This window comes from Festucalex cinctus, chromosome 21, assembly GCF_051991245.1.
Source record: "Festucalex cinctus isolate MCC-2025b chromosome 21, RoL_Fcin_1.0, whole genome shotgun sequence".
Classification (NCBI taxonomy): Eukaryota; Metazoa; Chordata; class Actinopteri; order Syngnathiformes; family Syngnathidae; genus Festucalex; species Festucalex cinctus.
In genome coordinates, this window is record NC_135431.1 from 11,945,845 (window position 1) to 11,963,537 (window position 17,693).

A 17,693-nucleotide genomic window follows, 5' to 3' on the forward strand; every position below is an offset into this window, starting at 1 on the left:
CTATACATGGTCATTTTTTTGTTAGGAAAAAAAGGCTTACTATACATGGTCGTTTTTTTAGGGGGAAAAAAACCGCCTTATTATACATGGTCGTTTTTTTTAACAAAATAAAAAACGCCTTACTATACATGGTCGTTTTTTTAGGGGGAAAAAAAACGCCTTACTATACATGGTCGTTTTTTTTAACAAAATAAAAAACGCCTTACTATACATGGTCATTTTTTTGATAGAAAAAAAAAAAGCCTTACTATACATGGTCATTTTTTGTTTGAAAAAAAAAAAAGCCTTACTATACATGGTCATTTTTTTCACTGAAAAAAAAAAAGGCTTACTATACATGGTCATTTTTTCACCTAATAAATGTCTTACAATACATGGTCATTATTTCACATAATAAAAGCCTTACTATACATAGTCATTTTTTTGATAGAAAAAAAAGGCTTACTTTCCATGGTCATTTTTTTTCACTGAAAAAAAAGGCTTACTATACACGGTCATTTTTTTGATAGAAAATAAAAAAGGCTTCCTATACATGGTCATTTTTTTGATAGAAAAAAAAAGGCTTACTATGCATGGTCATTTTTTTTCACTGAAAAAAAAAGGCTTACTATACATGGTCATTTTTTGATAGAAAAAAAAGGCTTCCTATACATGGTCATTTTTTTGATAGAAAAAAAAGGCTTACTATGCATGGTCATTTTTTGAAAAAAAAAAAAAAAAGGCTTACTATACATGGTCATTTTTTTGATAGGAAAAAAAAAAGCCTTACTATACATGGTCATTTTTTGACAGAAAAAAAAAGGCTTACTATACATGGTCATTTTTTGATATAAAAAAAAAGGCTTACTATACATGGTCATTTTTTGATATAAAAAAAAAAAGCCTTACTATACATGGTCATTTTTTGACAGAAAAAAAAAGGCTTACTATACATGGGCGTTTTTTGACAGAAAAAAAAAGCCTTACTATACATGGTCATTTTTTGTTAGAAAAAAAAAAGCCTTACTATACATGGTCATTTTTTGACAGAAAAAAAAAAAGGCTTACTATACATGGTCATTTTTTGACAGAAAAAAAAAAGGCTTACTATACATGGTCATTTTTTTGTTAGGAAAAAAAGGCTTACTATACATGGTCGTTTTTTTAGGGGGAAAAAAACCGCCTTATTATACATGGTCGTTTTTTTTAACAAAATAAAAAACGCCTTACTATACATGGTCGTTTTTTTAGGGGGAAAAAAACGCCTTACTATACATGGTCGTTTTTTTTAACAAAATAAAAAACGCCTTACTATACATGGTCATTTTTTTGATAGAAAAAAAAAAAGCCTTACTATACATGGTCATTTTTTGTTTGAAAAAAAAAAAAGCCTTACTATACATGGTCATTTTTTTCACTGAAAAAAAAAAAGGCTTACTATACATGGTCATTATTTCACATAATAAAAGCCTTACTATACATAGTCATTTTTTTGATAGAAAAAAAAGGCTTACTTTCCATGGTCATTTTTTTTCACTGAAAAAAAAGGCTTACTATACACGGTCATTTTTTTGATAGAAAATAAAAAAGGCTTCCTATACATGGTCATTTTTTTGATAGAAAAAAAAAGGCTTACTATGCATGGTCATTTTTTTTCACTGAAAAAAAAAGGCTTACTATACATGGTCATTTTTTGATAGAAAAAAAAGGCTTCCTATACATGGTCATTTTTTTGATAGAAAAAAAAGGCTTACTATGCATGGTCATTTTTTGAAAAAAAAAAAAAAAAGGCTTACTATACATGGTCATTTTTTGTTTGAAAAAAAAAAGCCTTACTATAAATGGTCATTTTTTTGATAGGAAAAAAAAAGCCTTACTATACATGGTCATTTTTTTGATAGAAAAAAAAGGCTTACTATACATGGTCGTTTTTTTAGGGGGAAAAAAAACGCCTTACTATACATGGTCATTTTTTGATAGGAAAAAAAAAGCCTTACTATACATGGTCGTTCTTTTTAACAGAATAAAAAACGCCTTACTATACATGGTCATTTTTTTGATAGAAAAAAAAAAAGCCTTACTATACATGGTCATTTTCTGATAGAAAAAAAAGGCTTACTATACATGGTCATTTTTTGACAGAAAAAAAAGGCTTACTATACATGGTCATTTTTTGACAGAAAAAAAAAGGCTTACTATACATGGTCATTTTTTGAAAGAAAAAAAAAAGCCTTACTAGTATACATGGTCATTTTTTGACAGAAAAAAAAAGGCTTACTATACATGGTCATTTTTTGACAGAAAAAAAAAAGGCTTACTATACATGGTCATTTTTTTAGGGAAAAAAAAAACGCCTTACTATACATGGTCGTTTTTTTTAACAAAATAAAAAACGCCTTACTATACATGGTCGTTTTTTTAGGGGGAAAAAAAACGCCTTACTATACATGGTCGTTTTTTTTTAACAAAATAAAAAACGCCTTACTATACATGGTCATTTTTTTGATAGAAAAAAAAAAGCCTTACTATACATGGTCATTTTTTGTTTGAAAAAAAAAAAAGCCTTACTATACATGGTCATTTTTTTCACTGGAAAAAAAAAAGACTTACTATACATGGTCATTTTTTCACCTAATAAAAGCCTTACTATACATAGTCATTTTTTTGATAGAAAAAAAAAGGCTTACTTTCCATGGTCATTTTTTGAAAAAAAAAAAAAAAAGGCTTACTATACATGGTCATTTTTTGTTTGAAAAAAAAAGGCTTACTATACATGGTCATTTTTTTTGATAGAAAAAAAAAGCCTTACTATACATGGTCATTTTTTTGATAGAAAAAAAAAAAGGCTTACTATACATGGTCATTTTTTGATAGAAAAAAAACGCCTTACTATACATGGTCATTTTTTTTATAGAAAAAAAAAAGGCTTACTATACATGGTCATTTCTTGGCAGAAAAAAAAGGCTTACTATACATGGTCATTTTCTGATAGAAAAAAAAAGGCTTACTATACATGGTCATTTTTTGGCAGAAAAAAAAAGGCTTACTATACATGGTCATTTTTTGATAGGAAAAAAAAAGCCTTACTATACATGGTCATTTTTTCACATAATGAAAGTCTTACTATACATGGTCATTTTTTTTTGATAGAAAAAAAAGGCTTACTATACATGGTCATTTTTTTGACAGAAAAAAAAGGCTTACTATACATGGTCATTTTTTTGATAGAAAAAAAAGGCTTACTATACATGGTCATTTTTTGACAGAAAAAAAAAAGCCTTACTATACATGGTCATTTTTTGATAGAAAAAAAAAGCCTTACTATACATGGTCATTTTTTTTGATAGAAAAAAAAAAGCCTTACTATAAATGGTCATTTTTTGTTAGAAAAAAAAAAGCCTTACTATACATGGTCATTTTTTTCACATAATATAAGTCTTACTATACATGGTCATTTTTTGATAGAAAAAAAAAAAGCTTTACTATACATGGTCATTTTTTGATAGAAAAAAAAAAGCCTTACTATACATGGTAATTTTTTTTGATAGAAAAAAAAAAAGGCTTACTATACATGGTCATTTTTTGATATGAAAAAAAAAGCCTTACTATACATGGTCATTTTTTTGATAGAAAAAAAAGGCTTTCTATACATGGTCGTTTTTTTTAGGGGAAAAAAAACAAAAAAATGCCTTACTATACATGGTCGTTTTTTTAACAAAATAAAAAACGCCTTACTATACATGGTCATTTTTTTGATAGAAAACAAAAAGCCTTACTATAAATGGTAATTTTTTGTTAGAAAAAAAAAAAGCCTTACTATACATGGTCATTTTTTCACATAATAAAACTCTTACTATACATGGTCATTTTTTTTTTATAGAAAAAAAGGCTTACTATACATGGTAATTTTTTGACAGAAAAAAAAGGCTTACAATACATGGTCATTTTTTGATAGAAAAAAAAAAAGCCTTACTATACATGGTCATTTTTTTATATGAAAAAAAAAAAGCCTTACTATACATGGTCATTTTTTTTTTTTATATAAAAAAAAAAAGGCTTACTATACATGGTCATTTTTTGATAGAAAAAAAGGCTTACTATACATGGTCATTTTTTTGATAGAAAACAAAAAGCCTTACTATAAATGGTAATTTTTTGTTAGAAAAAAAAAAAAGCCTTACTATACATGGTCATTTTTTCACATAATAAAACTCTTACTATACATGGTCATTTTTTTTTATAGAAAAAAAGGCTTACTATACATGGTAATTTTTTGACAGAAAAAAAAAGGCTTACAATACATGGTCATTTTTTGATAGAAAAAAAAAAAGCCTTACTATACATGGTCATTTTTTTATATGAAAAAAAAAAGCCTTACTATACATGGTCATTTTTTTTTTTTATATAAAAAAAAAAAAGGCTTACTATACATGGTCATTTTTTGATAGAAAAAAAAGGCTTTCTATACATGGTCGTTTTTTTAGGGGAAAAAAAACAAAAAAATGCCTTACTATACATGGTCGTTTTTTTGATGGAAAAAAAAAGGCTTACTATACATGGTCGTTTTTTTTTTTTTATATATATAAAAACCTAATAAATGTCTTACAATACATGGTCATTTTTTCACATAATAAAAGCCTTACTATACATGGTCATTTTTTTCACTGAAAAAAAAAAAGGCTTACTATACATGGTCATTTTTTGATAGAAAAAAAAAAAAGGCTTACTATACATGGTCATTTTTTGTTAGAAAAAAAAAGCCTTACTATACATGGTCATTTTTTTGATAGGAAAAAAAAAAGCCTTACTATACATGGTCATTTTTTGACAGAAAAAAAAAGGCTTACTATACATGGTCATTTTTTGATATAAAAAAAAAGGCTTACTATACATGGTCATTTTTTGATATAAAAAAAAAAAGGCTTACTATACATGGTCATTTTTTGACAGAAAAAAAAAAAGGCTTACTATACATGGTCATTTTTTGATAGGAAAAAAAAAGCCTTACTATACATGGTCATTTTTTGTTAGAAAAAAAAAAAGCCTTACTATACATGGTCATTTTTTGACAGAAAAAAAAAAAAGGCTTACTATACATGGTCATTTTTTGACAGAAAAAAAAAAGGCTTACTATACATGGTCATTTTTTTGTTAGGAAAAAAAGGCTTACTATACATGGTCGTTTTTTTAGGGGGAAAAAAACCGCCTTACTATACATGGTCGTTTTTTTTAACAAAATAAAAAACGCCTTACTATACATGGTCGTTTTTTTAGGGGGAAAAAAACGCCTTACTATACATGGTCGTTTTTTTTAACAAAATAAAAAACGCCTTACTATACATGGTCATTTTTTTGATAGAAAAAAAAAAAGCCTTACTATACATGGTCATTTTTTGTTTGAAAAAAAAAAAAGCCTTACTATACATGGTCATTTTTTTCACTGAAAAAAAAAAGGCTTACTATACATGGTCATTTTTTCACCTAATAAATGTCTTACAATACATGGTCATTATTTCACATAATAAAAGCCTTACTATACATAGTCATTTTTTTGATAGAAAAAAAAGGCTTACTTTCCATGGTCATTTTTTTTCACTGAAAAAAAAGGCTTACTATACACGGTCATTTTTTTGATAGAAAAAAAAGGCTTACTATGCATGGTCATTTTTTTTCACTGAAAAAAAAAGGCTTACTATACATGGTCATTTTTTGATAGAAAAAAAAGGCTTCCTATACATGGTCGTTTTTTTTAACAAAATAAAAAACGCCTTACTATACATGGTCGTTTTTTTAGGGGGAAAAAAAACGCCTTACTATACATGGTCGTTTTTTTTTAACAAAATAAAAAACGCCTTACTATACATGGTCATTTTTTTGATAGAAAACAAAAAGCCTTACTATAAATGGTAATTTTTTGTTAGAAAAAAAAAAAAGCCTTACTATACATGGTCATTTTTTCACATAATAAAACTCTTACTATACATGGTCATTTTTTTTTATAGAAAAAAAGGCTTACTATACATGGTAATTTTTTGACAGAAAAAAAAAGGCTTACAATACATGGTCATTTTTTGATAGAAAAAAAAAAGCCTTACTATACATGGTCATTTTTTTATATGAAAAAAAAAAAGCCTTACTATACATGGTCATTTTTTTTTTTTATATAAAAAAAAAAAAGGCTTACTATACATGGTCATTTTTTTATAGAAAAAAAAGGCTTTCTATACATGGTCGTTTTTTTAGGGGAAAAAAACAAAAAAATGCCTTACTATACATGGTCGTTTTTTTGATGGAAAAAAAAAGGCTTACTATACATGGTCGTTTTTTTGATGGAAAAAAAAAAGGCTTACTATACATGGTCATTTTATCACATAATAAAAGTCTTACTATATATGGTCATTTTTTTGATAGAAAATAAGGCTTACTATACATGGTCATTTTTTTGATAGAAAAAAAAAAAAAAGGCTTACTATACATGGTCATTTTTTGTTAGAAAAAAAAAGCCTTACTATACATGGTCATTTTTTTGATAGAAAAAAAAAGGCTTACTTTCCATGGTCATTTTTTTTCACTGAAAAAAAAAAGGCTTACTATACATGGTCATTTTTTTGATAGAAAAAAAGGCTTACTTTCAATGGTAATTTTTTTCACTGAAAAAAAAAAGGCTTACTATACATGGTCATTTTTTCACCTAATAAATGTCTTACAATACATGGTCATTTTTTCACATAATAAAAGCCTTACTATACATGGTCATTTTTTTCACTGAAAAAAAAAGGCTTACTATACATGGTCATTTTTTGATAGAAAAAAAAAAGGCTTACTATACATGGTCATTTTTTGTTAGAAAAAAAAAGCCTTACTATACATGGTCATTTTTTTGATAGGAAAAAAAAAAGCCTTACTATACATGGTCATTTTTTGACAGAAAAAAAAAGGCTTACTATACATGGTCATTTTTTGATATAAAAAAAAGGCTTACTATACATGGTCATTTTTTGATATAAAAAAAAAAAGGCTTACTATACATGGTCATTTTTTGACAGAAAAAAAAAGGCTTACTATACATGGTCATTTTTTGATAGGAAAAAAAAAGCCTTACTATACATGGTCATTTTTTGTTAGAAAAAAAAAAGCCTTACTATACATGGTCATTTTTTGACAGAAAAAAAAAAAAGGCTTACTATACATGGTCATTTTTTGACAGAAAAAAAAAAGGCTTACTATACATGGTCATTTTTTTGTTAGGAAAAAAAGGCTTACTATACATGGTCGTTTTTTTAGGGGGAAAAAAACCGCCTTACTATACATGGTCGTTTTTTTTAACAAAATAAAAAACGCCTTACTATACATGGTCGTTTTTTTAGGGGGAAAAAAACACCTTACTATACATGGTCGTTTTTTTTAACAAAATAAAAAACGCCTTACTATACATGGTCATTTTTTTGATAGAAAAAAAAAAAGCCTTACTATACATGGTCATTTTTTGTTTGAAAAAAAAAAAGCCTTACTATACATTGTCATTTTTTTCACTGAAAAAAAAAAAGGCTTACTATACATGGTCATTTTTTCACCTAATAAATGTCTTACAATACATGGTCATTATTTCACATAATAAAAGCCTTACTATACATAGTCATTTTTTTGATAGAAAAAAAAGGCTTACTTTCCATGGTCATTTTTTTTCACTGAAAAAAAAGGCTTACTATACACGGTCATTATTTTGATAGAAAATAAAAAAGGCTTCCTATACATGGTCATTTTTTTGATAGAAAAAAAAGGCTTACTATACATGGTCATTTTTTGTTTGAAAAAAAAAAGCCTTACTATAAATGGTCATTTTTTTGATAGGAAAAAAAAAGCCTTACTATACATGGTCATTTTTTTGATAGAAAAAAAAGGCTTACTATACATGGTCGTTTTTTTAGGGGGAAAAAAAACGCCTTACTATACATGGTCATTTTTTGATAGGAAAAAAAAAGCCTTACTATACATGGTCGTTCTTTTTAACAGAATAAAAAACGCCTTACTATACATGGTCATTTTTTGACAGAAAAAAAAAGGCTTACTATACATGGTCATTTTTTGAAAGAAAAAAAAAGCCTTACTATACATGGTCATTTTTTGACAGAAAAAAAAAGGCTTACTATACATGGTCATTTTTTGACAGAAAAAAAAAAGGCTTACTATACATGGTCATTTTTTTAGGGAAAAAAAAACGCCTTACTATACATGGTCGTTTTTTTTAACAAAATAAAAAACGCCTTACTATACATGGTCGTTTTTTTAGGGGGAAAAAAAACGCCTTACTATACATGGTCATTTTTTTGATAGAAAAAAAAAAGCCTTACTATACATGGTCATTTTTTGTTTGAAAAAAAAAAAAGCCTTACTATACATGGTCATTTTTTTCACTGGAAAAAAAAAAGACTTACTATACATGGTCATTTTTTCACCTAATAAAAGCCTTACTATACATAGTCATTTTTTTGATAGAAAAAAAAAGGCTTACTTTCCATGGTCATTTTTTTTCACTGAAAAAAAAAAGGCTTACTATACATGGTCATTTTTTGATAGAAAAAAAAAGGCTTCCTATACATGGTCATTTTTTTGATAGAAAAAAAAGGCTTACTATGCATGGTCATTTTTTGAAAAAAAAAAAAAAAAAGGCTTACTATACATGGTCATTTTTTGTTTGAAAAAAAAAGGCTTACTATACATGGTCATTTTTTTTGATAGAAAAAAAAAAGCCTTACTATACATGGTCATTTTTTTGATAGAAAAAAAAAAAGGCTTACTATACATGGTCATTTTTTGATAGAAAAAAAACGCCTTACTATACATGGTCATTTTTTTGATAGAAAAAAAAAGGCTTACTATACATGGTCATTTCTTGGCAGAAAAAAAAGGCTTACTATACATGGTCATTTTCTGATAGAAAAAAAAAGGCTTACTATACATGGTCATTTTTTGGCAGAAAAAAAAAGGCTTACTATACATGGTCATTTTTTGATAGGAAAAAAAAAGCCTTACTATACATGGTCATTTTTTCACATAATGAAAGTCTTACTATACATGGTCATTTTTTTTGATAGAAAAAAAAGGCTTACTATACATGGTCATTTTTTTGACAGAAAAAAAAGGCTTACTATACATGGTCATTTTTTTGATAGAAAAAAAAGGCTTACTATACATGGTCATTTTTTTGACAGAAAAAAAAGCCTTACTATACATGGTCATTTTTTTTGATAGAAAAAAAAAAAGCCTTACTATAAATGGTCATTTTTTGTTAGAAAAAAAAAAGCCTTACTATACATGGTCATTTTTTCACATAATATAAGTCTTACTATACATGGTCATTTTTTGATAGAAAAAAAAAAGCTTTACTATACATGGTCATTTTTTGATAGAAAAAAAAAAGCCTTACTATACATGGTAATTTTTTTTGATAGAAAAAAAAAAGCCTTACTATACATGGTCATTTTTTGATATGAAAAAAAAAGCCTTACTATACATGGTCATTTTTCTTTTTTATATAAAAAAAAAGGCTTACTATACATGGTCATTTTTTTGATAGAAAAAAAAGGCTTTCTATACATGGTCGTTTTTTTTAGGGGAAAAAAAACAAAAAAATGCCTTACTATACATGGTCGTTTTTTTAACAAAATAAAAAACGCCTTACTATACATGGTCATTTTTTTGATAGAAAACAAAAAGCCTTACTATAAATGGTAATTTTTTGTTAGAAAAAAAAAAAGCCTTACTATACATGGTCATTTTTTCACATAATAAAACTCTTACTATACATGGTCATTTTTTTTATAGAAAAAAAGGCTTGCTATACATGGTAATTTTTTGACAGAAAAAAAAAGGCTTACAATACATGGTCATTTTTTGATAGAAAAAAAAAAAGCCTTACTATACATGGTCATTTTTTTATATGAAAAAAAAAAGCCTTACTATACATGGTCATTTTTTTTTTTTATATAAAAAAAAAAAAGGCTTACTATACATGGTCATTTTTTGATAGAAAAAAAAGGCTTACTATATATGGTCATTTTTTTGATAGAAAACAAAAAGCCTTACTATAAATGGTAATTTTTTGTTAGAAAAAAAAAAAAGCCTTACTATACATGGTCATTTTTTCACATAATAAAACTCTTACTATACATGGTCATTTTTTTTTATAGAAAAAAAGGCTTACTATACATGGTAATTTTTTGACAGAAAAAAAAAGGCTTACAATACATGGTCATTTTTTGATAGAAAAAAAAAAGCCTTACTATACATGGTCATTTTTTTATATGAAAAAAAAAAAGCCTTACTATACATGGTCATTTTTTTTTTTTATATAAAAAAAAAAGGCTTACTATACATGGTCATTTTTTGATAGAAAAAAAAGGCTTTCTATACATGGTCGTTTTTTTAGGGGAAAAAAAACAAAAAAATGCCTTACTATACATGGTCGTTTTTTTGATGGAAAAAAAAAGGCTTACTATACATGGTCGTTTTTTTTTTTTATATAAAAAAAAAAAAGGCTTACTATACATGGTCATTTTTTGATAGAAAAAAAAGGCTTTCTATACATGGTCGTTTTTTTAGGGGAAAAAAAAACAAAAAAATGCCTTACTATACATGGTCGTTTTTTTGATGGAAAAAAAAGGCTTACTATACATGGTCGTTTTTTTGATGGAAAAAAAAAGGCTTACTATACATGGTCATTTTATCACATAATAAAAGTCTTACTATATATGGTCATTTTTTTGATAGAAAATAAGGCTTACTATACATGGTCATTTTTTTGATAGAAAAAAAAAAAAAGGCTTACTATACATGGTCATTTTTTGTTAGAAAAAAAAAGCCTTACTATACATGGTCATTTTTTTTGATAGAAAAAAAAAGGCTTACTTTCCATGGTCATTTTTTTTCACTGAAAAAAAAAAAGGCTTACTATACATGGTCATTTTTTTGATAGAAAAAAAGGCTTATGAAAGTAAGCCATTGAAAGATGGTCATTTTTTTCACTGAAAAAAAAAAGGCTTACTATACATGGTCATTTTTTCACCTAATAAATGTCTTACAATACATGGTCATTTTTTCACATAATAAAAGCCTTACTATACATGGTCATTTTTTTCACTGAAAAAAAAAAAGGCTTACTATACATGGTCATTTTTTGATAGAAAAAAAAAAGGCTTACTATACATGGTCATTTTTTGTTAGAAAAAAAAAGCCTTACTATACATGGTCATTTTTTTGATAGGAAAAAAAAAAGCCTTACTATACATGGTCATTTTTTGACAGAAAAAAAAAGGCTTACTATACATGGTCATTTTTTGATATAAAAAAAAAGGCTTACAATACATGGTCATTTTTTGATATAAAAAAAAAAGGCTTACTATACATGGTCATTTTTTGACAGAAAAAAAAAGGCTTACTATACATGGTCATTTTTTGATAGGAAAAAAAAAGCCTTACTATACATGGTCATTTTTTGTTAGAAAAAAAATAGCCTTATTATACATGGTCATTTTTTGACAGAAAAAAAAAAAGGCTTACTATACATGGTCATTTTTTGACAGAAAAAAAAAAGGCTTACTATACATGGTCATTTTTTTGTTAGGAAAAAAAGGCTTACTATACATGGTCGTTTTTTTAGGGGGAAAAAAACCGCCTTACTATACATGGTCGTTTTTTTTAACAAAATAAAAAACGCCTTACTATACATGGTCGTTTTTTTAGGGGGAAAAAAACGCCTTACTATACATGGTCGTTTTTTTTAACAAAATAAAAAACGCCTTACTATACATGGTCATTTTTTTGATAGAAAAAAAAAAAGCCTTACTATACATGGTCATTTTTTGTTTGAAAAAAAAAAGCCTTACTATACATGGTCATTTTTTTCACTGAAAAAAAAAAAGGCTTACTATACATGGTCATTTTTTCACCTAATAAATGTCTTACAATACATGGTCATTATTTCACATAATAAAAGCCTTACTATACATAGTCATTTTTTTGATAGAAAAAAAAGGCTTACTTTCCATGGTCATTTTTTTTCACTGAAAAAAAAGGCTTACTATACACGGTCATTTTTTTGATAGAAAATAAAAAAGGCTTCCTATACATGGTCATTTTTTTGATAGAAAAAAAAGGCTTACTATGCATGGTCATTTTTTGAAAAAAAAAAAAAAAAAGGCTTACTATACATGGTCATTTTTTGTTTGAAAAAAAAAAGCCTTACTATAAATGGTCATTTTTTTGATAGGAAAAAAAAAGCCTTACTATACATGGTCATTTTTTTGATAGAAAAAAAAGGCTTACTATACATGGTCGTTTTTTTACGGGGAAAAAAAACGCCTTACTATACATGGTCATTTTTTGATAGGAAAAAAAAAAGCCTTACTATACATGGTCATTTTCTGATAGAAAAAAAAAGGCTTACTATACATGGTCATTTTTTGACAGAAAAAAAAGGCTTACTACACATGGTCATTTTTTGACAGAAAAAAAAAGGCTTACTATACATGGTCATTTTTTGAAAGAAAAAAAAAAGCCTTACTATACATGGTCATTTTTTGACAGAAAAAAAAAGGCTTACTATACATGGTCATTTTTTGACAGAAAAAAAAAAGGCTTACTATACATGGTCATTTTTTTAGGGAAAAAAAAAACGCCTTACTATACATGGTCGTTTTTTTTAACAAAATAAAAAACGCCTTACTATACATGGTCGTTTTTTTAGGGGGAAAAAAAACGCCTTACTATACATGGTCGTTTTTTTTTAACAAAATAAAAAACGGCTTACTATACATGGTCATTTTTTTGATAGAAAAAAAAAAGCCTTACTATACATGGTCATTTTTTGTTTGAAAAAAAAAAAGCCTTACTATACATGGTCATTTTTTTCACTGGAAAAAAAAAAGACTTACTATACATGGTCATTTTTTCACCTAATAAAAGCCTTACTATACATAGTCATTTTTTTGATAGAAAAAAAAAAGGCTTACTTTCCATGGTCATTTTTTTTCACTGAAAAAAAAAAGGCTTACTATACATGGTCATTTTTTGATAGAAAAAAAAAGGCTTCCTATACATGGTCATTTTTTTGATAGAAAAAAAAGGCTTACTATGCATGGTCATTTAAAAAAAAAAAAAAAAAAGGCTTACTATACATGGTCATTTTTTGTTTGAAAAAAAAGCCTTACTATAAATGGTCATTTTTTTGATAGGAAAAAAAAAAGCCTTACTATACATGGTCATTTTTTTGATAGAAAAAAAAGGCTTACTATACATGGTCGTTTTTTTAGGGGGAAAAAAAACGCCTTACTATACATGGTCATTTTTTGATAGGAAAAAAAAAGCCTTCCTATACATGGTCATTTTTTCACATAATAAAAGTCTGACTATCCATCCATCCATCTTCTTCCGCTTATCCAAGGTCGGGTCGCGGGGGCAGTAGCTTTAGGAGGGAAACCCAGACCTCCCTCTCCCCAGCCACTTCAACCAGCTCCTCCGGCGGGATTCCAAGGAGTTCCCAAGCCAGCCGATAGACATACTCTCTCCAGTGTGTCCTGGGTCTTCCCCGGGGGCTCCCGCTGGTGGGACATTCCCGGAACACCTCTCCAGGGAGGCGTCCAGGAGGCATCCGAACCAGATGCCCGAGCCACCTCAGCTGGCTCCTCTCAACGCGGAGGAGCTGCGGCTCGACCCTGAGTCCCTCCCGGATGACCGAGCTTCTCACCCTAAGTCTTACAAAATATGGTCATTTTTTGATTGAAAAAAAAAGGCTTACTATACATGGTCATTTTTTTGATAGAAAAAAAAAAGGCTTACTATACATGGTTATTTTTTTGATAGGAAAAAAAAAGCCTTACTATACATGGTCGTTTTTTTTAACAAAATAAAAAACGCCTTACTATACATGGTCATTTTTTCACAGAATAAAAGTCTTACTATACATGGTCATTTTTTTGATAGGAAAAAAAAAAGCGCCTTACTATACATGGTCATTTTTTGACAGAAAAAAAAAGGCTTACTATACATGGTCATTTTTTGATAGGAAAAAAAAAGCCTTACTATACATGGTCATTTTTTGACAGAAAAAAAAAGGCTTACTATACATGGTCATTTTTTGATAGAAAAAAAAAGGCTTACTATACATGGTCATTTTTTGATAGAAAAAAAAAGGCTTACTTTACATGGTCATTTTTTGACAGAAAAAAAAAAGGCTTACTATACATGGTCATTTTTTGATAGGAAAAAAAAAGCCTTACTATACATGGTCATTTTTTTGATAGAAAAAAAAAAGGCTTACTATACATGGTCATTTTTTTGTTAGAAAAAAAAAAGGCTTACTATACATGGCCGTTTTTTTAGGGGGAAAAAAAAGGCCTTACTATACATGGTCATTTTTTGACATAATGAAAGTCTTACATACATGGTCGTTTTTTTTAACAAAATAAAAAACGCCTTACAATACATGGTCGTTTTGTTAGGGGGGAAAAAAAGGCCTTACTATACATGGTCATTTTTTGACATAATGAAAGTCTTACTATACATGGTCATTTTTTTTTTATAGAAAAAAAAAGGCTTACTATACATGGTCATTTTTTTAACAGAAAAAAAAGGCTTACTATACATGGTCATTTTTTGATAGAAAAAAAAAGCCTTACTATACATGGTCATTTTTTTGATAGAAAAAAAAGGCTTACTATACATGGTCATTTTTTGACAGAAAAAAAAAAAGGCTTACTCTACATGGTCATTTTTTGATAGGAAAAAAAAGCCTTACTATACATGGTCATTTTTTTGATAGAAAAAAAAGGCTTACTATACATGGTCATTTTTTGATAGAAAAAAAAAGCCTTACTATACATGGTCATTTTTTTGATAGAAAAAAAAAAGGCTTACTATACATGGTCATTTTTTGATAGAAAAAAAAAGCCTTACTATACATGGTCATTTTTTGTTAGAAAAAAAAAAGCCTTACTATACATGGTCGTTTTTTTTAACAAAATAAAAAACGCCTTACTATACATGGTCATTTTTTCACAGAATAAAAGTCTTACTATACATGGTCATTTTTTTGATAGGAAAAAAAAAAGCGCCTTACTATACATGGTCATTTTTTGACAGAAAAAAAAAGGCTTACTATACATGGTCATTTTTTGATAGGAAAAAAAAAGGCTTACTATACATGGTCATTTTTTGATAGAAAAAAAAAGGCTTACTGTACATGGTCATTTTTTGATAGAAAAAAAAAAAGGCTTACTATACATGGTCATTTTTTGACAGAAAAAAAAAGGCTTACTATACATGGTCATTTTTTGATAGGAAAAAAAAAGCCTTACTATACATGGTCATTTTTTTGATAGAAAAAAAAAAGGCTTACTATACATGGTCATTTTTTTGTTAGAAAAAAAAAAGGCTTACTATACATGGTCGTTTTTTTTAACAAAATAAAAAACGCCTTACAATACATGGTCGTTTTGTTAGGGGAAAAAAAAAGGCCTTACTATACATGGTCATTTTTTTTGATAGAAAAAAAAAGGCTTACTATACATGGTCGTTTTTTTAACAAAATAAAAAAAGCCTTACTATTCATGGTCGTTTTTTTTGATAGAAAAAAAAAAAGGCTTACTATACATGGTCGTTTTTTTAACAAAATAAAAAACGCCTTACTATACATGGTCATTTTTTGATAGAAAAAAAAAAGGCTTACTATACATGGTCATTTTTTGATGGAAAAAAAAAGCCTTACTATACATGGTCATTTTTTGACAGAAAAAAAAGGGCTTACTATACATGGTCATTTTTTTGATAGAAAAAAAAAGGCTTACTATAAATGGTCATTTTTTGTTAGAAAAATAAAAGCCTTACTATACATGGTCATTTTTCCACATAATAAAAGTCTTACTATACATGGTCATTTTTTTTTTTATAGAAAAAAAAAGGCTTACTATACATGGTCATTTTTTGCTAGAAAAAAAAGCCTCACTATACATGGTCATTTTTTTGATAGAAAAAAAAGGCTTACTATACATGGTCATTTTTTGTTAGAAAAAAAAGGCTTACTATACATGGTCATTTTTTTTGATAGAAAAAAAAGCCTTACTATACATGGTCATTTTTTTGATAGAAAAAAAAAAGGCTTACTATACATGGTCATTTTTTGATAGAAAAAAAACGCCTTACTATACATGGTCATTTTTTTGATAGAAAAAAAAGGCTTACTATACATGGTCATTTCTTGGCAGAAAAAAAGGCTTACTATACATGGTCATTTTCTGATAGAAAAAAAAAGGCTTACTATACATGGTCATTTTTTGGCAGAAAAAAAAAAGGCTTACTATACATGGTCATTTTTTGACAGAAAAAAAAAGCCTTACTATACATGGTCATTTTTTCACATAATGAAAGTCTTACTATACATGGTCATTTTTTTTTTATAGAAAAAAAAGGCTTACTATACATGGTCATTTTTTTGACAGAAAAAAAAGGCTTACTATACATGGTCATTTTTTGATAGAAAAAAAAAGCCTTACGATACATGGTCATTTTTTTGATAGAAAAAAAAGGCTTACTATACATGGTCATTTTTTGACAGAAAAAAAAAAGCCTTACTATACATGGTCATTTTTTGATAGAAAAAAAAAGCCTTACTATACATGGTCATTTTTTTGATAGAAAAAAAAAAGCCTTACTATAAATGGTCATTTTTTGTTAGAAAAAAAAAAGCCTTACTATACATGGTCATTTTTTCACATAATATAAGTCTTACTATACATGGTCATTTTTTGATAGAAAAAAAAAAAAGCCTTACTATACATGGTCATTTTTTGATAGAAAAAAAAAAGCCTTACTATACATGGTAATTTTTTTTGATAGAAAAAAAAAAAGGCTTACTATACATGGTCATTTTTTGATATGAAAAAAAAAGCCTTACTATACATGGTCATTTTTTTGATAGAAAAAAAAGGCTTTCTATACATGGTCGTTTTTTTTAGGGGAAAAAAAACAAAAAAATGCCTTACTATACATGGTCGTTTTTTTAACAAAATAAAAAACGCCTTACTATACATGGTCATTTTTTTGATAGAAAACAAAAAGCCTTACTATACATGGTCATTTTTTCACATAATAAAACTCTTACTATACATGGTCATTTTTTTTTTATAGAAAAAAAGGCTTACTATACATGGTAATTTTTTGACAGAAAAAAAAAGGCTTACAATACATGGTCATTTTTTGATAGAAAAAAAAAAAGCCTTACTATACATGGTCATTTTTTTATATGAAAAAAAAAAAAGCCTTACTATACATGGTCATTTTTTTTTTTATATAAAAAAAAAAAGGCTTACTATACATGGTCATTTTTTGATAGAAAAAAAAGGCTTTCTATACATGGTCGTTTTTTTAGGGGAAAAAAAACAAAAAAATGCCTTACTATACATGGTCGTTTTTTTGATGGAAAAAAAAAGGCTTACTATACATGGTCGTTTTTTTGATGGAAAAAAAAGGCTTACTATACATGGTCATTTTATCACATAATAAAAGTCTTACTATATATGGTCATTTTTTTGATAGAAAATAAGGCTTACTATACATGGTCATTTTTTTGATAGAAAAAAAAAAAAAAAGGCTTACTATACATAGACATTTTTTGACAGAAAAAAAAGGCTTACTATACATGGTCATTTTTTGACAGAAAA

At 27.1% G+C, this 17,693-nt stretch overlaps 1 long non-coding RNA gene across 1 annotated transcript in view; it reads left to right on the forward strand.

Annotated features, from left to right (window-relative positions):
* Positions 1-13,717, forward strand: part of LOC144010881 (uncharacterized) — a 72,314-nt gene extending 58,597 nt beyond the window's left edge. The window contains exon 4 of the long non-coding RNA XR_013281377.1: positions 13,421-13,717. This is a non-coding gene — a long non-coding RNA (uncharacterized LOC144010881). The remainder of the gene's footprint in view (positions 1-13,420) is intronic.
* Positions 13,718-17,693: the final 3,976 nt, after the last annotated feature.